Source organism: Panthera pardus, unplaced genomic scaffold, assembly GCF_024362965.1.
Source record: "Panthera pardus isolate Hobbes unplaced genomic scaffold, ASM2436296v1 HiC_scaffold_22, whole genome shotgun sequence".
Lineage (NCBI taxonomy): Eukaryota > Metazoa > Chordata > Mammalia > Carnivora > Felidae > Panthera > Panthera pardus.
The window spans coordinates 12,596,869-12,621,858 of record NW_026526788.1 but is presented as its reverse complement, the minus strand read 5'-3'; the positions used below and the strand labels follow the sequence as shown (position 1 = coordinate 12,621,858).

General features: G+C 52.9%; 1 protein-coding gene and 1 long non-coding RNA gene across 8 annotated transcripts in view; one reads left to right on the top strand and one right to left on the bottom strand.

Annotated features, from left to right (window-relative positions):
- SGMS1 (sphingomyelin synthase 1) overlaps positions 1-24,990 on the bottom strand; it is a 289,527-nt gene that overhangs the window by 200,136 nt on the left and 64,401 nt on the right. The window lies entirely within an intron of this gene.
- Positions 15,384-24,696, top strand: LOC128779105 (uncharacterized). 2 transcript variants are annotated; one of them, XR_008425050.1, is made up of 4 exons: positions 15,384-15,705; positions 16,219-16,420; positions 16,786-17,381; positions 23,415-24,696. It is a non-coding gene; the product is annotated as an uncharacterized LOC128779105 (long non-coding RNA). The 2 variants fall into 2 exon arrangements; XR_008425051.1 differs by lacking the exon at positions 23,415-24,696 and adding an exon at positions 18,565-20,005.

Below are 24,990 nucleotides of genomic sequence, written 5' to 3'. Positions count from 1 at the left end.
CCCTAAAACGAAGTCACCCAGAGAGACCTGAGGGGGAAGCCCAGCTCTGCCAGGGTGTAGGATTCCCACCCCGTGTCCCATTCTCAAGTCCAACTCCTTCACTACAGGGATTACATTAAAATGCACGAACACTCGGTATCCATAAAATGGGGCAGCACCTGCCTCGTTGAGTCTCCTGGAAGGATTCGAGAAGCTACTCGCACAATATTTAGCCTGCGCTGAATTGAAGCAAGCACTTGATTCTACAAGAGCCAACACGGTTTATGTCAACAAAAGAAAACCGGCCGTGCGTCCAGCCATTCAGCCCACCCATACCAGCCACTCCCTCCACAGAGCTTCCCAGAGTATCTGTCACGTGTGGAACACTGGGGCGGGCCCACAGCTATGCTCCACATCTCGTCACTGGCCACGCACACTTGCAGAGTACTCAAGATGGGCCAATCACCATCCTAAGCACCAAGTACACACGTGTGTGCACATGTGTGTGTGTGTGTGCTCTTTCCTTAAAATTTTTATTTAATGTTTATTTATTACTGAGAGAGAGAGAGAGAGAGAGAGAGAGAGAGAGAGAGAGAGAGAGAGACAATGAATGGGGGAAGGGCAGAGAGAGAGGGAGACACAGAATCCAAAGCAGGCTCCAGGCCCCGAGCTGTCAGCACAGAGCCCGACGCGGGGCTTGAACTCACGGACCTCGAGATCATGACCTAAGCCGAAGTCGGATGTCCAACAGACTGAGCCACCCAGGAGCCCCTGGGTGAAAGAGTGTGTACTCTTTCAATCCCCACAGTGACCCTTTAGCGTAAGTAGTATTTATTATCCCCTTTAGCTACACAACGCTGCATCTAAGTACAGGGGGCCGGACTGGGGGCGGCCCACAAGGCCCTTGTGCACACGCCAGAGGGAAAGAGGCAGGCTGAGCCCCTGGGCCCCAATCACACAGACCTCCAGTGCGGCCATCGACAAGTGACCTGACCAGCATTGTCCTTGTCAGGATTAAATGAGGTGACTTACGGACAGACCTTCGTCCCAGTGCCCACCACCCAAGACTATACCTATAAAACAATAATAAAAATAATAGGTAAACAGACGGGGGCGCCTGGCCGGCTCAGTCAGGAGAGCACACGAGTCCTGACCTCAGGGTTGTGAGTTCGAGCCCCACACCGGGTATCGAGATGACGTAGTTAAAAACTTAAAAAATAGGCAAGTAAAGAAATAAATAAAAATAATTGCAGCTGCCATGAGAGTTTTCCATCAAGACTCATCAGTCCTCAGGCAGATGAGCAAACACCAACAAGCAGACGGCATCAGTCTAGAGACCAAGAAGAATGCGATCGGAGGGATTTAAACCACATTTAGGATTCATTAAAATATCAGTAAGCACAACCCGCGACTAAGAATTACAAATGTGTGTTTCCAAACGCTGAGGAATGGTTAAGAGTGAGAGTAGCTGTCGTGTGCGGGGGGCCTGCTCTGCTCTTGGTCCTGTGACAGGCCCTTTACGGAGGCTCCTCAATCTTCAAAACCACTCGGAGGCTCCTCGAGTGACCCCGACTCCGCGGGTGAGGATTCTGAGCCGCTAAGGGGTACAGAGAGGGGCGCACGTCACCCGACCAATAAAAAGCACAGACTGTTGCTTCAAAGTGAGTCCCCAGTGAGGCGAGCAGGGACATAACCTCGGGGTCAGACACGGCCGTCCCGCAAAGCACCTCCCCGACGCCAACTGGGACTTCACATGGCGACACGCGGCGCAGCCTAGGTCTCACGCCAACGGCCCGCTCTGGGCTCTGGAGACGCCCGGACCGCCAGAAGGGCATGACGCGCCCCATCAAAGTGACGTGCTCCATACACACGTCATCCGGCCGTCTAGTTTAGTCAAAATGTCTCTTGGAACACGGTCGGAGGGGGGTCGTTTGCAACTAGCTACGGTTATCCCAAAGCGACTGGACGTCCACACCACGGGCTCCAGAGCTGGGACGCTGGTGACGTCAAGGGCGCACCACAAAGCACGGGTGTGGTGACAGTGGGTGCGGAAGGAGAAGGGAACCCAGAGCAACTCTCCTAGTTTACTTACAGCGGAGCACCGTCGTGACAAACAGCCCCGTCTATGACTGTTCCACTTTCTTACTGATGGTTTCTATGTGTCACCTGAGGTCACGGAAAACAAAGGACAGCAAGAGAGTTCACCATGTAAATCCTAGGACCCGAGTGTGCTTCCAACAGTCTACTGCCCAACAGGGACCCCGCCCCTGAGACGAGAGTCCACGCTTCGGCCACCACCGAGTCCACGGTACCACACGAGGGTGCCACAGGCCTCCAGAAGGTGCGGCCGCCTGTCCCCGCCCGGCACCGCGCAGGCCTGCAGAGGAGGGGCGGGCGGGGCTGCCCCAGGGAGCGTGGCTGCATTCCGGAGCCACACGGCTCTCAGAAACGTGACAGGGAAACGTGTGACCCTCCATCGCTTTTCAGAGTTCACGGGAAACAAACACATATCTCACTTTGGGGACAAAAAAACGCCTCCTGTCCTTTTTGACCATCCAAGCTATCGGCCCATATCCTGAAATCCTTCCTGGCCTGCAACACGTCTTCTAATCTGCCCTTTCGGAGACACGGATCACGTGTGAGGCACACTGGCAGACTTGTGGGGACGCAGCCGATGAGGGGGGCCAGGCGGGGCCACTCACGGCCTCACTGGACACGCGGCCGTGCAGCACAAGGCCTGCTTTCAGCCGAGCAGAAGCAGGGGCAGCCGGGCACCGGGGCGGGGGGCCCTGACGCAGCCCCTCTCTTGCCCAGGCCCCGGGCCATTTGCTCGCCCAGGCCCAGGCTCATTCCTTTCTCGCAAGTGAACAGCGGCCCAGGCCATCGACACGCTCCGTGCCTCAGACAGCCAGCAAGCTCCTCGGTCACCACCCTGCCCCGCGGAACACCGCACGGAGTCTGAGCCGTGGCACAATTCTCCAGGCCTGGTGTTTGCTTCGAGACCCCCGGGCTCCTTCCGGCCGATTGAAACTGCATGTAATTCTCCGCCCAGAAGTCTTCAAGAGACAAGGCAAAGGAATGAATGACGCTCTCATTAGATGTTCATTTATTAAGGTATTCCAGTGCTCTCCGTTATCCAAGCAGGACGCAGGTGCACTTGGAAGGAACAGGCACAGATGTAAAGTCACAACATTTAAAAAAAAGAAGTTGAGGGGAGCCTGGGTGGCTCAGTCGGTTAAGCTCCCGACTCAGGTCATGATCTCGCGGTTTGTGAGTTGGTGCCCCGTCCAGCTTTGGCTAGGGTCATGATCTCACAGCTCGTGAGTTCGAGCCCCACGTCGGGCTCTCTGCTGACAGCTCGGAGCCTGGAGCCTGCTTCGGGGTCTGTGTCTCCCTCTCTCTCCGCCCCTCCCCACTCATGCTCTGTCTGTCTTAAAAATTTTTTTGAAACAAAAACATTAAAAAAATTTTTTTAAAAAGAAGTTGATTTTCCAACCACAAGATCATGCTGTTGTTGTGCTTGAATATTACCAGTTTGAAATCTCTGATGGCCAAGAGCTAAACAGAAAATGGGGCAGGCCACATAACTCTGATCAAAGGAGAACAGAAGAGGGCTTTTCCCCCTAAGAACTGAGAAACAGAATCCTCTGTTTTGTTTTTTAAACAACGGCTTGTACAATACACATAGAAACACTGTCATGGGGTTTCTTACATCTTTGCTAAATAAAAGCTGCAAACATAACATTAAAGTGTGTCTCCGAGATGGCGCTCACGGAGGCACTGGTAATACAGGGGAAAATGCCTTTTCCTTCCATCAAGTTTAAAAGCATTAAGTAAGAGGATGAGAACACACTGCTTGTGCTGTAGGGCTTGGTCCCCAAAACAAGACCTTCCAGGAAAAACCATCTGAATGTGCTCTTTGACACAAAATCCCAGAAATAACTGAAACGACAGGTGTTCCAAAATCTCCACAACGATTCCACTGCTCCGAGAGCCCCGACCCCACTTGGCTGCAGCAGGCGCGGGTTGAACGTCAGCCCTGCCACCCGTGGACCCCGTCGGTCACTCATCAACGAACATCCCTGGTCCCCCACCTACCCGGAAGGGGAACAGCCGCCCCTGAAGTGTGCGCGTGACGTGATTTCATATTCTAAAAGGCATGTGCACGGGCTACTGGTTTATACCTTCAGCTCTTTTCTCGGTTTTTGTTCCCTTAATAGTAACAAGGTATTCTGTTTGTTTGGGGAAAGTGCCATGCTTTGTGTACCTGCTTATCCTTATAAACTCCCTTATCCTCGTATCCCTAGCCAATCCCAGTCGTCACAGAGAAACTTAGAAGCCTATGGCACGAAATGCCATTGTGGTCGTCCGGAGGCACTCAGTGCGGGATGCTCAATAAAAATGGGACAAGAGTCTGGCAGACCAGCATCCCCAAGATGCCACTTCCACGGGGCTATCAGCCGGACGGCTACTGAGGCAGGGGTAAGGGTCAGCCACCACGCCGTGCACAGGGCAGGCCTTCCCAAATCCCTGCAATGGCGTTCAAACTAGGTCTGCGAGCTGCCAAGCTCCCGATGTGCTTATCTCACCAGCTGCCCCACAAGGGAGCTGCTGGGATCCACTCGTCCCTGCCCAAAGATCTGACTTCTTTCTCTTGTGTGCTGCTGCTGGACTGTGGAAGACCAGAAAGGGTCACCCCACTTCTGCCTCTTCGGCATAGGGGCCACAGTGAGCCAATTATTCTGAGACCCGGTAGACACGGAAGCAGCTCAGACAACAGGGGAGAAGCTACCGCTTTGCGAGGGAAGTTTACAGTCACAAGAGAAACCTCCATTCACGAGGGCGTTCCTCTCGGTACCAGGAAGAGAAGGCTGAAGAGAGGAAAAGAGGAGTCGAGAAAGACTCTTCCTGACCGAGAAGCAACCTTCCCCCTAGTTTGCTGTACTTTTCCTGATCACGTCCCCACCACCCGGCCTCCACAGTTTGCTTTGAGCCGAAGATGCTACGTAAGCCCGAATTCTAGCCACCTGTTTGAGTTACCGTTGCCTGGGATTCTCCCATGTATACGTGAGGTGCACATGTTAAAACACCGTTTTTCTCCTGTTAATCTGTCTTTTGGTACAGGAGCCCCAGCTGAGAACCTGGAATGGGAATCAGTGTAGAAGGAAAAGACGCTTCGCTCCCTTACACTGCCAGCTACGGCTTGAGTGAAACTTCTGAGGGTGTCCCAGGCACCTGTAACAATCCCCGCCCCCCATCCCCACTGACTGAGCACCTGCGATGTGCCAGACATCGGCTTGGTCCTAGCGACCGCGAGGTAAGGCAGGCACAATTCCCCACATCTTACAGATAAAGACAACGAGGGTCAGAGGGAAAGGTTAAGAAACCAGCTGTGGATGGTGGAGCCAGGATTCCAACCCAGATTCTGAGGCCAAAATCAGGTTTGGGACTGAATCGTTTACACATTCGCATGCATAGTTAACCTCTGCAGCACCTTGAATTATTCTATGAAGCCCTGAAAACGCTACAGCTTTGGTTTACAGGTGGCCTCCTCAACTCTCCCCGAAATTCATCCCCTGGAAGACAGCCCTTATGTCTTGAACCTCAGACAACTCCGTCCATCTGTTCTTGCTGCTACGTTGTTCAGGTTCGGAGTTTCTGCACCTGCTCCGCCCGTGGGACGGACCAATTACTGATTTCCTTCCGCGTAGGGGTCACTGAGAACTTCTGCTCACCGGGTACAGTCGGGAGGTCCCGAGCAAGGAGGGAGGTGCTGGGACGGTCTGCTCGGCAGGGAGTCTGAGGAGCTCCCAGTCGGCTGGTGAACACACAATCCACCACCAATAAACGGCCCGGGGCCCAGATGCACCCGCGGCATCAGAAAAGACACACGGGGCTCGCCTGCACTGGAAACAGGGTGTCGTAAGGAGACGAGTGAGCCTCCGCGTCACATTCTAGGAACAGAAACATTCGGCAAATATTAGAATCACACTGGGATCTTTGACAAGGTAAGACGGTAAAAACTAAGTAGAGAGAATTTCCTCCAAGAAATCCTTTTATTCCACTTTAGGCTTAACATTCTTTTTAAAACTGTGATGGAACCGGGGGCGCCTGGGCGGCTCAGTCGGTTAAGCATCTGACTTCAGCTCAGGTCATGATCTCACGGTTCGTGGGTTCAAGTCCCGCGTTGGGTGAACCCTGGTTCTCTCTCTCTCTCTCTCTCTCTCTCTCTCTCCCCCTCTCTCTCTGCCCCTCCCCTGCTCATGCTCTCTCTCTCTCTCTCAAAATCAATTAATTTAATTAAAAAAAGACTTCCGTGATGAATTAAAAACATTTAAAACCACAAACTGCACCCTCTACATATTTAAAATATTAGTTTTTAAAACGCTACTCTACTAAGTACCCATCTATCTATCTACACACATGTGCACACACATAGTAAAAGGTCTCCAAAGACCTCCAACCGTTAAGTGGGGCCGGCAAGGGTATGGGGGAGACCATGGTCCATGGGGACTTTGTCTGTGGTATTTAAATCTTTCATGGGATGGACTCATGGGTCATTTGCATAACTAAAAACTTAAAACAAAGCACCGGGCATGCTAACAATGGCCTGCCAAAGGGACACCACCAACTCAGTGTCACCGGTACTAAAAGAACGTAAATGGAACCAATGTGAAATTTTCCTTTTAAACCAGCCCTTACACAAAAGTACTCAGCCCTAAGGAGGATCCAGTAAAAAGGAACGCTTCCCCCACAGGGAGTCATGTCACCACCACATGTCAAGAGCCTTAAAATGTGTCTGCCACCGGGTCCAGATCCAGTTCAGATCGACCTCAAGGAAATAATTAGACATCGGGATAAAGCATGACACATGGACGTTCCTCACTGTCTTCACCACTACGAAATGCACAAGTCCCTAACACATCAACAACAGGGAAACGATTTTAGGAACGGGAAATAGCCACATGGGCGAAGAGCGCGCAGCCCTTAGGAAATACCTCCCCGCAGGAATCACGGAGATAGAATACGACATGAGGAAAGCAGAACACGAAAGTATCCTTACAAGGAGCGCGTGCACACACGCACAAGGCACACACGCGCACACGCACGCGCAAGGCCCTGGCAAAACAAGCCACGTAAGCTGGCGAAACGGCAGTGGGGTGTCTGCGCCTTCCCTGCTCACGCCTGTGTCCACAGCGACCGGGACGGCCTCCAGCTCACAGGGGCGCAGACGCTGCCCAGCGAGCCAGACCCGCCACGACAAACAATATCATCTTAAAAAGCACCCCGTCTTTTTTGCCCGTGCCCTGGCTGTTCCTCAGTCCGGAAGGGGTGCCTGTGTGGGGCGCCGCAGCCGAAACCGGCACCCTGGGGGAGGCTCTGTCCCGTCTGCTGGAAGAAGGCCACCTGGCATGTCATTCCCCGCTCCTCTCCACCCCTGCACCGCTGTGCGTGTGGGCGTGCCGGAAGAGGGGGCTCCCTGGGACTCTGCGTGAGTGTACCCACGCCGTGACACCAGCACCCGCGGCGGACCCTGCACCCGCTCTCGGCACCCCCCCCCCATCCGCATCTTCAAAACCAGATGCCCCTCGCTAAGGTTCCTGCCGGCCGAGCGGTGACGGGAGGTTCTAAGCATTCCCGTCAGGCAGAAAACGGAAAGGCTGATGGTGACAAAGTATCGCTTCCCTCTGACCCTCACTTGGGACCAGACTCACACCAGTGAGACTTGCCGGAGGGATGAAGAAGCGCCCTCAAGTTCAGAGCCTCGCCCGGAACTCCCTCGTGGGTGGGGGATGGGCTCCACTTGGTTGGACTGGGATCTTTGGTGGGGGGGGGGGGGGACACATTTCAATTAACACTTTATTTGGGGCGCCTGGGTGGCTCCCTCGGCTAAGCGTCCGGCTTCCGCTCGGGTCGTGATCTCGAGGTTCGTGAGTTCGAGCCCCGCATCGTATCCTCTGTCTCCCTCTCTCTTTGCCCCTCCCTCCTTCACACTCTCCCTCTCAAAAACAAACGCTTAAAAAAAGAGGAATTAAAACTTTATTTTTCAAGAATATTCTTCTTTCTGTTGCTTTTGCAAATGGGTCTCATCTGGTGGAAATGTTCGTGCTGAATTCAGACCTAAGTTTAACTTTTTCTTCCCTGGATAAAACCCTATTCTGGGGCACTTCCTTCCACCAGCACCAACGGAAGGCTTGACAGAGTGTCCAGGCCTCAAGGTGGGGACTGCAGAGAAGGAGGGAGGGAGCCTGAAGCTGTGCGACCAGCCTGGGAGGGGGTTGGGGCCCCCCCCCCAGGGGGGAGGCCTGGTTTCCTCTGAGGCGCATCCCGGAAGCCACTGATCCCGTCCAGGACACCCGCGCAGCCCAAGTTATCCTCACATGCTCTTCTGTGGGCCTCCCACCCTCGTCACGGACACATCTCAGTGGTTAATGCTGAGAAAGCCTAAGAAGTCGACGGCCTTCGGGGCGCCTGGGTGGCGCAGTCGGTTAAGCGTCCGACTTCAGCCAGGTCACGATCTCGCGGTCCGTGAGTTCGAGCCCCGCGTCGGGCTCTGGGCTGATGGCTTGGAGCCTGGAGCCTGTTTCCGATTCTGTGTCTCCCTCTCTCTCTGACCCTCCCCCGTTCATGCTCTGTCTCTCTCTGTCCCAAAAAATAAATGAAAAACGTTGAAAAAAATAATTAAAAAAAAAAAAAAAAAAAGAAAAAGAAGTCGACGGCCTTCTTTAGCAGAAGCCTGAACAACTTTTACTGAAAATACCTCTTCCCTACATTATCTTTCTACATCCCTGGTCCCCCAAGAGCAGGGCCCTACGATGGAGCCCAAGAAGCCACAAGTCTTAATGGCCCAGACCTCGGCCCCAACGGAACAGCAACAGCCACGGAGGGTGGCCCCGCAGGCATCAGCTCGGGGCCCGAACGCACCTGCGGCACAGCTGGGCACAGGATGAGTCAGTGTCCCCCGGGGCCGCGGGGACCGGCGCTGGCTCACCAGCCCCCTGCCCCCCGAAGCCGTCCCTCCAGCTCAGGAAGCCAGCTCAGGAAGCCGAGTCCAGGACGGGGGCCAGGGGCCCTGACCCTGCACGCTGACTCTGTCAGCAGCCACCCGGCTCTTCCCCAGAGTTGAAATAGCTTGGAAATCCTGAAAAACCCACCGTTTTGTTAAAAAAATTCTGGGGGAGGAGGTTCCATATAGTGATATACGTTCAAGAAAGGGAAACAGAAGGGGACAGGCACTGACATCAGTCTGCATTTCCTGCCAACCTTTGTCATTTGAGATTTTTCTTAAAACAAAACCAGAATCTTGGACTACGTGCATCTTCCCGGGGTGCGTCTCGCCAACCCAGATGGGCACCCCTTATTTCTCTGTCAACTCAAGCTTCACTTCGATGTTCCCAGAGCCACGAGCATGCCCCCACGTGGCTGGAGAAGATTCCAGGTTTCTCAGAGTGCCTCGCCCACAGGAGCCCCAGCCCTGAGTCAGGCTGGAAGGAGGCTCCTCCAAATAAGGAGCCTCCTGGACCCACGCGGACGCAGCTTCCCCTCATGTAAAAACATCCTTCCGTGAAACACAGAATCCATAGCTAACTAAATTTAGTCAACTCAGGGTTTGGGTTACCAAACCCAAAAGCTGTCTTTCAGGCACGGCTTCTGGAGCCTCGCCATACTAAATGTGAGATGGGGGGAGGGGGGGCCCAGAGGCTGGTGCGTGTGCAAACCTGTCTGTCCCTCCACCGTCCCTGCGAACGCCACTAAGCCTTCTCTTGAGAATAATGTCCCGCAGGGTTTCTTCTAAGAAACGGTCTTGCAAAGTATTTGCTTAAAACAAGACCTACGTTCTTAATGGGCTGAGTCACTGATACCGCTCTGTGGTCTCGCCTTTGCAAATCAGAAGCCCACCGTGGACGAGGTCTGCGGCCGGAAACCTGACTCATCGGAGAGTCGGTGCTGTACCCTGAGACTCTCTAACCTCTGATTCAGCCGCTTTCTGGGCAAGGGAGGCGAGCCGAGGCTCAGTGGGTGTTCACCGGCCAGGGCGAGACACGGGTATAGAATGTCTCAGCAGGGAACAAGTAGGCAACTGAAGTTAGGATTTTAGTATTAATGTATTAGACCTGGCTATATTGAGGTTGACAGGCTCGAGCCCTCCCCGACCCACATTTATTCCTGGTAATCAGAGCCCTCATTTCCTTGTGCCTAAGATCAACTAATCCAGAATAAGACGTGAACTTCTAACTTCTTAGAATTGAAATACCAGGAATATTTGACTTAAAATTGATTGAGTATAGGGGTACCTGGGGGACTCAGTCGGTTAAGCGTCCGACTTCAGCTCAGGTCATGATGTCGAGGTTCATGAGTTCGAGCCCTGCGTTGGGCTCTGTGCTGACAGCTCGGAGCCTGGAGCCTGCTTCAGATTCTGTGTCTTCTTCTCTCTCCGCTGCTGCACCATTCGTGCTCTGCCCCTCTCTCTCCCTCTCAAAAATAAACATTAAAAAAAAATTTTTTTTAAATCAAAACTATCTCATAGTGTCTGTTTAAAAAAATGACTAAGTATTGAAATATTTGGGTAAAAGTTTATACACGAGATCATGTTTTTATTTACTGTATCAAACTGTTTTAATTGCAAAAATAACTATACGTGTTCACGGCCCTGAGAAAGAGTTCCAGGTACCTTGAGTTTTGCTACTTGTAGACCATCCACGATCCAGGTGCACATTCTGACTAATGCCTTTCCAGGATTTTCCCTCCAGGTTTACACGGTTTCTTTACTAAAATGTTACATATGTTCCTGTATGTTCTAGCACAGGCTATTCTCCATACACATCGTCCCACCACGTCAATACTCTTCTTCAACATCGTTGTCATGGTTACACCACATTCCACCACAGAGAGGAATTCTGACCTATTTATCCAACCCCCTTTGGGGGCCATGTGGGTCGCTTCCAACGTTCAAACAATGTTGATTCGCTAAGCATCCTCAGAGCTAAATCTCTGGACGCAGCTCTACACATTTCCTTACAAAAATACTCCTAGAGGAGCGGGTTCAGTCCCAGGATGGGCACGTGGCTTGGGCACAGCCACAGGAGACCTCGTGAGGAAGACAGCCACGCCATTTCAGTTTGCCTGTCGCTCAACCTTCTGTGGCTCAAGTTTCTGGCCCGTTTCTGCTGCCCTTACCGGTAAACTAATTCTTACCTAGTTCCTAAGATAGTCAAATCCTATCGTCTACTGGACATGCTTAGTTCACCAAGGATGCCTTTCCAGGATCAACGCCCCTTGTTGGTCCCTGGCTTAGTGTGACGTCTGAGTCCTTCAAAGTCAGACCTCAAGTCACCCTGCCTGTTCACCCCTGTATGTTCCTCAATTTTTATCTGTCACTTCTCCAACACCTCTAACCGAATGACTGATCTGAATCAGCAAGTATTCCAGAACACTGTCTTGATCTTGTCCGACCCTTCATTTCTCCGAAGCAGCTTTGTGGGCCACAAGGGAACTCCAGAAGGTTCCAGAACTCCAAATCTCAAGCCCTCCTGGTACTGAGAACCATCACTGGGATGGTGTCAGTGCTGAGACACTGGGTCCCGGGTCCCCACCCTCCCGTGATGTTACACTGAACCTACTCAGCATCAGGCTGTTTATTCTGTGGGACGGCAGGCAGCAGCATGTTTCGTTGTTTACAGCAGTGTCTCCGGATTATTCTAGGTCCTAACTCTGTCTACACTGTGCCATCAGGAAGGCGAAGTTGCACGGCAGGATCACGGAAGAACAGCCAAGTCGCTCGCAGAGCACAGCTGCCTCCCAGGAAGGTGGCTTCAACCACGGGTTTACTTTCCCCGCTCAGGGTCAGCCTCACACCGTGTCTAGTAGGCCGCAGGGATTCATTACGTATCATTCTCAAGGAAGCACTGGACCAGAGCACTTCCAAAGTTCTCGCAGGGGACGGTCCTTCAGTGTGCGGGGCTGTCCCCGAGCCTAGGGGCACTCGGCATCCCACACGCTCACAACACGGGATGCTAACATCCCCGCCGCCGTCGCCATCACGAGAACTACAGACGTCCTCCCAGGTTTCCGAACACCAGGGCAGGGGTGACACCGTCCCGCACAGGGAGCCTCTTGCCGTCCTCAGCGAGACGGAGTGAACACGCAGGAGGTGGCAGGAGACCACACAAGCCTGGACAAGGGACGGCGCGGGGCAAGCTGTGAGTACCTAAAACCGGACCTACAGAGCGAGCTGGACGGCAGGGGGGCCGGCAACTTCTCGGGGGTCCAGCGCAGGACCACGGCGTGCTAGGAAAGGCTGTCTCATCAGCACGTCGGGCCTCCCCTGCTGGAAGCTGATCACACGACCTAATGCAAGCGGCCCAACTTCCACCCATTTGGCAACACTGACTTTTTCCACACTGTTCCTGCTCCCGCCCTTCCGTTCAGGGCCCGCATTCCCCCCTGCATCCCGGGCGTCCAGGGAGGGCGGGAGCACAGGGCGAGTCTTATGAAGGTGAGGGCGAAGGGCACGGCCGGCCGTCCTGCCCCGGCTGGGCTGCGACAGAGCCCCACCAGCAGCACGGCCCTTCCCGCAGGACCCAGGACACCAACACCCTGCCCTGCTCCCTTCCGAGGCAGCTGCAGTCAAAGGGCCATTGTTCCCAGACGGGCGGGAACAAGGCCTCTTGTTGGTCGGCTCGGCTCCGCTGAGTAAGGTCCCTGGCTCTGTCCAACCTCAGCCACAATCAATCTCTCTTACGGTGCAGGGTGGGCAGGGACAGGTTTTCCAACGTCATCTTCATGCTCAGGTGAGACCGGAAAGGTCAGCCAATGAGCCACCGGATACAGATCCTGTTGAAAACTGACTAGTGACCTATCGACTGGGCTGTGCTTCTCAAACTTCTAGAACTTCTTTATTTTTCTTCAATTTTCTTTTGGTGTTTATTCGTTTTTGAGAGAGAAATAGAGTGTGAGCAGGGGAGGGACAGAGAGGGGGAGACACAGAATCTGAAGCAGGTTCCAGGCTCCGAGCTGTCAGCACAGAGCCTGACGTGGGGCTCGAACTCATGGATGGTGAGATCATGACTTGAGCTGAAGCTGGACACTTAAACCGAATGAGCCACCCAGATGCCCCTAGAACTTCTTCAAAACGCAAACAGCCTGGTTAAAACGCAGATTTCCAGGCCTGACAGTCTGGTTCATAAGTTGTGGGAGCAGGGAGCGGCCAGGCGGTCCTGAAACAGGTGATCCAGGAGGACAGCGAGCAGGAGGGGAGAAGCGGGTGGGCCTGGGGCACTCTCTGGAGGCGCAGTCGACAGCAGCTTGGTCCCGGAAGGAATACGGGGTGAGCCCAAAAGGGAGAAGACCCAGACGGCACCCTGGCCGACCTGCTGGGGGCACAGTCGCACGGCGGCTCCACAAGGCAGTGGACCGACCCGAGGCAGAGACCGCAGAGAAGGGGTGATGTGAGAATCCAGGGGTGCAGGGACATGATCATGTAAATCGGATTTCCTCAATCACAGCATTTAGTGAAGTGTTTTACCTCTCCTAACAATTTATTTCAAGCAACGAGAAAATCCCTGCCATTAGAAATATTTCCTAAAGATTCTGCCCTATCCCACCTGGTGACGTGTGGCACACAGACAGGATTTCGTCGGTCTTTGGAGATTTAATACACACGCACCTCCGCGTCACCAATGAGAGCTCTGCCTGCCCAGTGGCCTTGAACCTTGCCGGGCCCTTGACCACGTGACCACGAGCACCTAGCTCGGCTCTGCTCTGTCATCCGTCACACCGGAAGCGTGCAGGGCTGTTGTGAGCTGCCCTCCCCTGCCCTCCCTGGGGACAAGACCAGGAGCGGGGTCAGGACCTTGCAACTGAATAAAGGCTGAGCCGCCCACTCTGGGCCATTTTGGGAGAAAAAGGCTCGTCTCAAATTCACTCAAGAGACCGGGTACAGCCTCCGAAAGCCATAACTGGAACCAAACTGTAGGACTTACCCACCTAGAAAAAGGACTTTTATTCTTAGAGCTGACGTCTTCTTTTCCGATGAAATACAAATCTCCTAGGAAGGAGACACTAAAACTGGCAGTTCTTCACCTTAATGACGGTTTCTAGAAAGTTTTTCCCTGCCCACAGGGTTTAACAGCGAAAACTCAAGGTGCCAGCATCCAACGGTGGAAGAGGCTTCGGGTCACACACCCTCTACCCGCAAATCCTCCCGCGGCCATCACCTCCACCATCAGACTCTCAAGGCACAGCTGGGACGTTTCAGCAGCCAAGTCAGAGCCTTCCAGAAAGAGAACGGCAGTCAGCCACACCCGCCGACTTCCGCCCTTCCCTCTTCAAAGACTCGCAGGGCACACGGGAGAGGTGTGTAAACAGCCTCTTCCAGGCTCTGTGTGTCTACAAATGGCCGGAAGCGTGTTCATTATTCTCCTTAAGATGCCTTTTAAAAATTCACAAAGACCTGACGCACACTTGTGCTTACAAGCGACCTTTCTGAAGGGCTGCTGCTGGTGCATTCTTAGACATCTGTTTCCTAACGGGTTATGGGACACCTGAGAGACTGAGATAAAAAAGGAAAACTGAACTTTCTGACATCGCCGCTCTGGGCTGGGAGCAGAAAACATGCCTACGTGCCCACAAAACACAAAAGGTCAAGAGAGCGAGAATTTATGAGTGACGTGAGTCAGAGTGCCAAAAAGGAAAGTTTACAAGAAAAAAGATACGTACAGAATATATAAAACATACGAGACCGTATACAGTTGGCCGCTGAACGTGGCTTTGAACCACGCATGTCCACTTATACGTGGATGATTCTCAGTAAGTACAGGACAGTACCAAAAATGCATTTTCTCTCCCTTATGATTTCTTTTCTCTAGCTCACTGTATTGTATGAATACAAAATACATGACATATACAAAATATGTGTCAATCAACTGTTTATGTTACTCGTAAGTCTTCTGGTCAACATTCAGCTGGCAGGAGTTAAGTTCAGGGGAGTCAAAAGTCATATGCAGATTTTCAACCATGTAAGGAGTCGGGGCCCCTTATGGTGTTCGAGGGTCAACATGTTTTATATTTACATAAAATAGGGATTATAATGTACTATATGTAATGTATTACATATGTGACATATTAACGTGTAATTGTGTATAACATATAAAATTATATTACATACATGTTATACATATTGCACAAAATATAAAAAGCCATATATTATCTTACAAGTTCAATATATCACAATGATACGTATTATTCAGGAAGTCCCAATTTTTGCTTGTTAGTTGGGTTTTTTTTTTTTTTTTTTCCCCAGCAACCATTCACGCAGGCGCTTTGGTAATTATAACGTACTGCCAGGTGCAGACACACGGCGGGGTGGGGGTGAGGGGGGAGAGGGGTTCTCTACTCAACCGGCTTTCACTGTGTTTAGCACGCAAGCCTGCCTGCTTTCCAGAGCAGAGCCATGCCCTCACTCGAGACCCGGCCCCGCCCCCCTCACACCCCCGACGTCTATGGGCTCACTCCCGAGCCAGTTCTGACAAGTGACATCAGGCATCCACCTCTGATGGAGCACAGCCCAGGCAGGACGGGGAGTAGAACCAACAGCCCAACTGTTCTGGACACCACAGCAAGACGCTGGGCGGAGCCGTGAACATTTCTAGACAAACTCAGATGTTCCCACCGCAGTGTGCTCATCGAGAAAACAAAGGAGTGGGCAGCAGGGCCAGCAACCCGCTTGTGAGTGACCCTAACGTTGGGGGCGGATTCTCACATCACGGGGAGTCGAGGGAGGGGAAGAAGGCGGAAGGGGCGGGACACGGTGTCCGCACAGCCGGCCTCTAGCAGGCCTGCGGTCAAGTGATTTTCTAAGGCCAAGGGGAGTGGGCACACCTGTTACGTGTCGAGCTGTAAAAGATTACTGACCGTTAGAACAAAAGTTTAGGGTAGAAAACAAATCTGCAAGTGAAGCAGAAAACAGTCCCAGCACTGAGTGAATGAGGCCTTGAAGCGCCAGGCACCCAGGGCTTTGCTTGTGAAGCGGGCAGGGTGGGTGGTGGGGCCGGAGGGCAGAATAACCACGGAGCGGTCACTTCGGTGGGAGCGTATGGGAACCAGGGACTCACAAAGCTCCAAAGCCAAAGATCAAAAAAAGCTGAGCGATAAAACCCAAAACTCAGCTACTCGGACCCAAAGACCATGTTTGCGAGTCAACTTTACAAGTTGTTTTCTTTTTAACTTTATTTATTTTAGAGCAAGAGTGAGAGTGAATGGGGAGGGGCAGAAAGAGAGAGAGAGAGAGAGCGAGAGAGAGAGGGTCCCAAGCCGGCTCCATGCTGTCAGCACAGAGCCCAAAGTGGGGCTCGATCCCACGAACCACAAGATCATGACCTGAGCGGAAACCAAGAGTCGGAGGCTTAAGAGACCGAGCCACCCAGACCAGACGCCCCCACGAGTAAGTCTTTAAACCAAAATGTTTCTTTTCACTCGATTCCAAATGCGTTCTAAGGTTAAAACACAAAAATGAAAGAAAAACTTCAAACTCAGGTTCGCTCGAGCGACAGAACCACCTAAAGAATGCAACTACGCGGCCTCCAAAGGCAATTCTGGGGGGGGACACCCCCAAACGCCCTGTCCCGCCAGCACTGCCACACGGGTCCTTATTCTCCACGGGTGTGCGGACGTGACTTGCAGGGACGTGACAGCAGAGACAACAACAGCAGGCCACAGTCACGGAATGCCAGGGCCCTGAACCTTAGCGGAGGGACCTATGACTCTTTGCGGCGACTCTGGGTAACTTTCCTGGTCCCCATGTCACAGGGGAGGCAGCCGAAGGCCAGGCCGACAGCGTCACAAACCCGGGGAGCCGGGCCCCACGCAGGACGTGTCTGCGCACAGGTGTCTCACCGCCGTATCCACCGTGACCCTGTCTCGCTTTGGGGAAGGAGAGCCGGCCCGCGAGCCCTCTTCACTGCACCTGCGGGTGCTTCCGTCTGCCAGACAGACTTTCGGCAGCGACTGACCTGACTTTTTGCTCACGTTCAGTTGCTTCCTTCATGGAAAATCTAAATCAAAAGCATTCGCTGAAAAGCTCACACAGACAACGTATCAGGTCTGACTAATACGAAGGCCCGGAGAAGGGAAAGTGAAATACGTCCTCCGTGCCACAATAAACTACAACGCCACCTTGCAGTGTTAGAGCACCAAGTCTTCCGAAACGGTGGAGTGAGCGCGGAAAACGGGCAGCGTAAACGGGGTCCATCCAGGCTGGTGCTGGACCACCTTCCAGACACACCCTGAACCCCAGGGATCGGGACACCTTCATCCTTCCCGAAAAGAAATACAGAACGCTTGCCGTTTACTGCCATTCGCGTGTGCATTCTCTTGAAACTAGCTACGTCTCCAACTCAAGCCTGGTAAGTAATTTCGTTAAGTTATGAAAAAGAGGAAAAGAGAAGCAGAGTGTGGCCCGCCCCGGTGGCTTTCATCGTTCTAGGGAGAAACCGGTGCATGTTTGCAGTACGGGTACAATCAAGGAAAGGGGGCCGGCTTTGCGGACGGCACGGCAGCTCGTGTAGGACACATTGACCCAGACCTAGCAGGAAGTGCAGTCACACCACAGGGCCTCCCGGGGCCTCTCTGCACAGGCACGCTTGGAAATCCCCAACGGTGCAGGTGCACAGAGAGAGTGACCCCCCCCCAGTGTCCCCCTCCCCCACGGTGCTCTCAACATGTCCTCTCTTTCCGGGTCTCTACAGGCACCGAGTTCACAATGCGGTGCCGGTGTATTCCCTGATGGGGGATTCTGCTGGTTACATGCCGGGCAGGAGCCCAACGATCTCCTTTCTCTTGCTTCTGCTGCAGAAAAAGTTTCCTCGCTTAAAAAAATAAAAAATCACCAGACAGCAACAAACACAAGGCATAGCCACTGCAGTAAAACCCGCTGAGATGGGATTTTTATTTTATTTTATTTTATTTTATTTTATTTTATTTTATTTTTGTAGACAGAGAGAGCGAGCACACGAGTGGTGGAGGGGGCAGGGGGAGGGAGGGAAAGAGAGAGAGAGAGACGGGGGGGAGATAATCTTAAGCAGGCTCCACGCTCAGCACAGAGCATGGGGCTCGATCCTATGACCCTGGAATCATGACCTGAGCTGAAATCAAGAGTCAGACTCTGAGTGGCGCCTGGGTGGCTCAGTCGGCTCAGTGACCGACTTCGGCTCAGGTCGTGATCACACAGTTCGCGGGTTCGAGCCCCATGTTGGGCTCTATGCTGACAGCTCAGGGCCTGTTCGGGATTCTCTCTCCTTCTCTCTGCGGCTCGCATGCTTTCGCTACCAAAATAAATAAATAAACTAAAAAAAAAAAAAAAAAAAAAAAAAAAGGCAAGATGCTGAACCTTCCGAGCCACCCAGGTGCCCCTGAGATGGGACTTTTTGAAAGCAGATTCTACCAAGAGACCCTGCTTAGAACACACGCACTTGCTTCTTATCCCTCACACCCACTAAGAACCTCACCAGGTGTGTATTCTTATCCTCATTTCACAGATAAAAATAACTTCAAACTAATCTTTAATGAAATGTTGCTTCCACCCCGAAGCAGGAGATCCCTGTTCGGCAACAGGCCTGCCCGAGGCTCCCGGGTGACAGGAGCGTGCCCGTGGTCACACGGAGGAGGGCGTTCTGGTTGACCGAGTGAATTCACTCTCACAGAAGGCGGATGTGGACACGAGACACACGACACCCGTTCACGGTTTCTAGGGAACCACATGCACGAATCACAACATCGGAGGCCGGCTGGATAAATGACAAAACAGGACTCTACGTAGCGGAACCGGTGTTTGTGTCCAAAATAGTTTCAGGAGGAGGAAGAGTGGGTTTAAAAGTTCAGGTCACACCACCGGTTTGGGGACTTTGTTTTCCTTATTACATTTCTCTCCCTGGGTGTAAGCGAACGAAATTTCAAGTTCAAAATGCCAGGCCCCAGGGAAAAAGCAAGAGCGTCCTCCCAGGATCGTTCTCGGCACACAAGCGTGCTCGGCGAGCGCCTCCTCTCTGCCATGAAGCATCTCAGGGGCCCCACGAATTTTAAAAATACAACTGCCACCGAAGGGCGTCCAAGCAGGCAGCTCAACAGGAAGTAATTCTGAAATGACTGGACTGAATTAAACACTCGTGGTCCATCCACTTGCACTGTGTGATAGCCCACGGTGGGCGGGGCGCCAATTCAACCCTGACTCTTCCCCGAGACAAGGACACCACCCGCGGTAGTAATTACAGGGCAGCACAGATGTTTTAAGACAACCTTTCTTTGTTTTATTAAGTTCACTGCTCGTAAGCAAACAAATTGCTTAGTCACCGATTCCTCCGGTTTCCCGCCCCCCATTATGAAGAAACTAGTACACGCAGAAATCTCTGGCAAGCTACGACGGTCCCCGCGGGTCCTGCCTTGCCCCGCTATTCCTGCAGGCACCCGCTTCCAGCACTTTCCCAGGGAAGCAACGACAAATGCCGTTCCTCTGTCTGATCTGTGTGTGGCTGCCACGCTAATTATCCCAAAGCACCGCTTTTATTGGCTTTTTTTACACTGCCCTCCTGCCAAAGCTGGCCCGGTTTTCAACACCAGCACATCTGGCCCCAACCCAATTTCCTAATACCCTTCCTTTCCAACCCTGCACTCTGGCCACACTCCGCTACTGCCCCCCCAGCCCCAGGCACGCCGCCACTCTCCCACCCTGAAAGGGGCACCTAAGAGACCCTAAGACTGTGCGCCTGGCACAGACCTTTGACCTCTGCCCAACCCCTACACAGACACCCAGCTGTCAGGTCCTGCCCCTCCCCCGTCTCTATCCAAGTGATAAGAGTTCGGAAGACAGGGACGTAGACAGCCCTGTAAACCACAAATTTCAAAATAAACTCTGGCCGTGGCTCCTTCGGCCACTGGCTGATTCTGGGGCTGGACCAGGAAATAGGCAAGATGAGTCCGAAGCATCTCGTGCGGCCAGAAAGAGCCCTAAAGTGCACGTGTGTGCACACCCACACGCCAATGGGAGTGTGTCTAAGGGCACAGGAGCCACCCGACAGAGCTGCCGATGCCAGAGCTGGGACAACGTGAGAAACAGAATACATACTACGGTCCTGGATTATAACCCGACGCGTAACTCAAACGGCCACGGATCCATGCTGAGGTAACTGACGGACTGAATGAATGAAGAGGGAGGGTATACAGATCTGTGCAGAAGAATTCAAAACAATTCACATAGACCCTCTGCCCTCAGGGAGGGGCAACAAAACTCCCTACCCCTCGCGGTGACTTCCTTCCACAGCGTAGCACGCGGAAAGGGAAAAAGAAGTAATTTTACGGTGGAGAAACCTAACAGCCACGGTCTCAGCCAGGCGGGCAATGTCAGTATCGACCCCGAGAGTCACATGCTGGACACGACGAACACGGCGTTTCCTTTCTGCGGTCCCCGTCATCCTCACAGGAACCCCAAACCCCAATCCAACAGGGGGGAATCATCAGACGAATCCCGGCTGAGAGACAGTCTACAAAACACCTGACCAGTTCTCCTCAAAAGTATCAAGGTCATCAAAGACCAATAATGTCCGAGAAGCGACCACGGGCCAACAGCCTTGGAGCCCGAGGAGACCTATGGGACGACCAAATGCGGCGTGGCCTCCTGAACGCGCTGCTGGAACAGAAGAGGGACGTGAGGCGAGCGCTGCGGAAATGTGAATGAAACACGGCTGTGGTAACTGATCACGTGTCAATGCTGGGTCACTGGTTACGTGTGGAAGCCAGATGCGGGGAACGCGAGAGCTCCCTGGGCGATCTTCCCAAACTTCGTCTGAATCTGAAACTATTCTAAAATTAAGTTTATTTTAAAAGATTACCCCGGGCTCCTTCAGCTCCCTACCCCCCCCCCCCCACCCCAGGCTGCAGTCCAGAACATCTTCTGTTCCCTCCACTCCTGTATCCTGGGCCTCTGCCCTCCCTAGTCGTTGTATTCCCCGCTCCATCCTCCACACAGGTGCCAGGGGAAGCTTTCGAACACACGAATCTGAAGAGGACACCTTCCCGATCAAAGCCCTTCAAGCAGCTATCTTCATCCCGGAATTTTCAGGCCTTCACCGCACACTGTGAATCTCCTGAAGAGGGAGATTTTACACAATAACTCTCAAATCTGTTTGGCTGTGGAATTTTGCCACACTTTCAGCGTCTGGGTCCTGCGGAACAATTAGGAAATTGTTGAAATCAAGCACATTCCTACAAGGTGGACTGAAAGTTCTAATTCCTCTCTTGGTCACTGTGGTGGGTTGAACAACGCACCCCCAAAGGTTATCCAGCTCCTAATCGCTGCGATCTGGGATGCCGCCTCAAATGGCAAAAAAAAAAAAAAAGGACTTTGTAGGTGTAAATAAGTTAAAGATCTTGAGACGGGGAAATTACCAGGACGGGCCCCAAATGATGACACCAAAGGTATCCTTACAAGGAGGAAGCAGAGGATGCTCTGACGCCACACTAAGGAAAAGGCAACGTGACCAGAAGGCAGACTGGGGTAGTGAAGCCACAGGCCACGGAATGTGGGCAGAGCCACCACGAACAAGCAACAGCTTCTCTCGGGGAACCCCCACGGGGGGGCGGGGGGCACAGCTCTGCCAAGACAACAGATTTGGGGGTTCTGGCCTCTAGAACTGCACGAAAACAAAGGTACGTTGTTCAAGCTACCACGTTTGCGGTAACATGCTACGGCAGCCACGGGAGACTAGTACACAGCAGTCGGGGGCGCGATGCTGTTTGTGGACGTTACAGTTCCTCAAACGAAGCCCATTCCACGTGGCCCACAACTGGGTCGCCACCAGCCTCGCCACGAGGTTTCATCCTTCGCTTAAGGAAACACTGCAAGTCGGTGGGTAGGACTGTGGACCTAGGTTAAAGGCCCTGGCTTCCAATGCCGGCTCCAACACTCGCTACCTTCATGACACGGCCTTGGCCAGGAGGTTTCTCCGCACGGTGACCCAGCTGCCTCACCCGTAAGATGGGAATACAGAGCGGCTTTGTGAATTACAAAAAGCACTTAGTGCAGCTCCTGACCCATAATAATCATTTGCTACATCAAAACCACTATTATTGCTATTTAGAGGCCAAAAAAAAAAAAAAAAAATCCACTTTCACCGGAAGCCCAATGTCCTCTCTTTCACCCTCAGTTTGACAAACTACACGTCTTTAACCCAATTTCTAGTTTAGGACGTTTGAAAATCATCTCGGCAAAGGTAAGGCAGGTGGAAATGTTCCAGCTTGCCTCCCTGAGTCACAGCTTTTGGGTATCCGACTTGATAAATTATGACAAGGAATGACTCTAGGACACGTGCCCAATGTCAGGCATTCACGTCCCATCGCTCGTTCAAATGCCTAAAGCCAGTGTTCTCGTGCGGGTGATCTGTATCGGTCAGGCCCACAAAGGCCCATTTTCTTATTAAATAATAATTCACTGATCTTCCTCTCAATGTCTGGTTATGCTCCGAGCAGCAGATACGGTCACTCTGTGGCCCCAGCACGGCAACAGAACAAGGCACCTGAAAACAGCAGAGACAACAGGTCTTGGCTTGATGAATGCAAGTCCTCCCAGGGCGTCTCCGGCCTCCTGGCCCCTCATCTACCACCGCTCCCCACGGGTCACCAGAGCACCCACCGCCTGCCGCACAGCCAGCCTACTTGGGTACAACCTGTCTGATCACAAATGCTGGGTCACCACTGCTCACAAGGTGCCTAGACTCAGAGCTCTGACTCCTACAGCCTTTAAGAGGCTTCTAGTAAAACAGAGGTAGCCCTAGGAAAGTTAGTATTTTATTCCTTTATTGACAACGTACTTCATTGGCCATTAGTTTAAAAGAGCCAAAGGTACAGCTGACATAAGAATATACAAGGATTTAGGGGCACCTGAGCAGCTCAGTCGGTTAGGCGTCCGACTCTTGGTTTCAGCTTGGGTCATGATCTCACAGTTCGTGGGTTCGAGCCCTGCACCGGGCTCTGACAGCTCAGAGCCTGGAGGCTGCTTGGGATTCTCTCTCTCTCCCTCTCCCACTGCCCCTCCCCTGCTCATGCACATGCACACAGGCACTCTCCCTCAGTCTCTCTCAAAAATAAACAAACATTAAAAAAAAAAGTTTCTTAAGAAAGGTGTGGCTGGGGGGCGCCTGGGTAGCTTAGTCGGTTAAGCGTCCGACTTCGGCTCAGGTCACAATCTCAAGGTTCATGAGTTCGAGCCCCACGTCGGGCTCTATGCTGACAGCTCGGAGCCGGGAGCCTGCTTCCCATTCTGTGTCTCTCTGTCTCTCTACCCCTGCCCCGCTCAGGCTCTGTCTCTCTCTGTCAAAAATGAATAAACATTTAAAAAATGTTAAAATATAAAAAGCGTGGCTGAATAACCGAATCTATATATTCCCTAGAATCCTGGTGAAGCAGGATGAACCATGAAGCCCAGTATTCACAAAAGACACCACCAGACACCCAGAAGAAAAAGGATCCGGTGGAGGAAGCCACCTTAACTCGTGGGGCGGTCCCAGGTAGTGAGGGTCCCCTGTAACACAGCGTAAGGGGCAGAGGACAGATGGACAGAGATCTCCCTCACTTCGGCAGGATGCACAACAAGAGTTGCCAGGTCACGTGAGGCACGGATGAAAACAGAGTGAGGTCCACACAAACATCAAACGTCCCACCCCGCCTCACCCCTACACGCCAGTCCACAGCGGTCTGGGAGACGCGGTGACAAAGCGGCAGCAAAGGCCAGGAGGCGGCCGGCAGAGACCAGCCGTGGAGCCTCCAGAGAAGAGCAGAGACTCGGCAGGAAGCTCAGAGCGTGGCCGGTGGGAGTGACCACGGCCCCCGCGGTCCAGCCCCGGGCACGGGGGGCCGTCAAGGCAGGAGTCACGCGAACAAGTTACAGTGGAAAGCACGCCAATCAGGGGGCTGTGGAAGGCACAAAGTAAGTCCCACACGTCTGGCCACACGCAGGAAAGAGGGAAGTCCGCTCGCCTGGCAGTGACACACGCTCGGTTACCCAGCACACGCGTCAGTCAACACACACGGCCAGCCCGGCCCGTGCCCCAATCGGGGAAAGACCTCCCCGGGACACACGGAGGGCTCCCTGAGGATGCTGCTTCGGAACAGCAAGCTTAAGCTACTGAAAACTTTAATGTTAGGGATTTTTTAACAAAAAACATCCTTGATTTTTAAGTTTTAACATAAAGGTCATAAACCCAAATGCCACTGAAGCCGGCGGGCATGGGAGAAAAATGGTGACAGCTGGGGGCCTGAAAACCCAGAGGGTACATGCCCTGTCCTGAGGAGGACGGCCACCCCTCAGCCCCAGCTGGTGGCGGCCACGGGGAGCAGGGCCACGGGAGCCCCTGGACAGACGGGACCCTCAGCTGGTTCCAGGGCTACCCCCCAGCACAGCCCAGTCAGAGCATCACAAAACCACTGAGCGCCTGGCTGCTTTGCTTCTGGGATGATAAAAGTCCTATAACTGCACAAAATTTAGCTCCAAGGAGTATAACTTAATTAAGAAGTGAAATCCTTCCCTTCTACCTCCCCTGATTGTTACCAGATTAGATCTCTATGTATCCTTTTTCTAGACACACAAAATGTTCCACGAGTTGCTTTTTTCACTCAACAATATGTCAGAGACCTCCTTCCCCCATAGTACATAGTACATTCAGATCTGCTGTTTTGTTTCTTGGGGCGGGGGGGGGGGTTGTGGCCAAATGGAGAGTTAGCATACAAAATCTCAATGCTGGGAGATGATGCGAGAGCTCCCGGCCAACCCCTGTCACTCAACGGACGGGGTCTGGGGAGGTCCTGGACACCTCCAGCCACACAGGAAAGAAGCCAGCCCCTCCCGGGGGGGCCGGCCCCTGCACCTGTCACCAGCACCACACCACATTTGCTTTCCAGAAGAGCTGAGCTAAATAAAAGGCAAAGCTTCCCACATGGCAGGGGAGAAGGGAGATAAAATTATCTTAG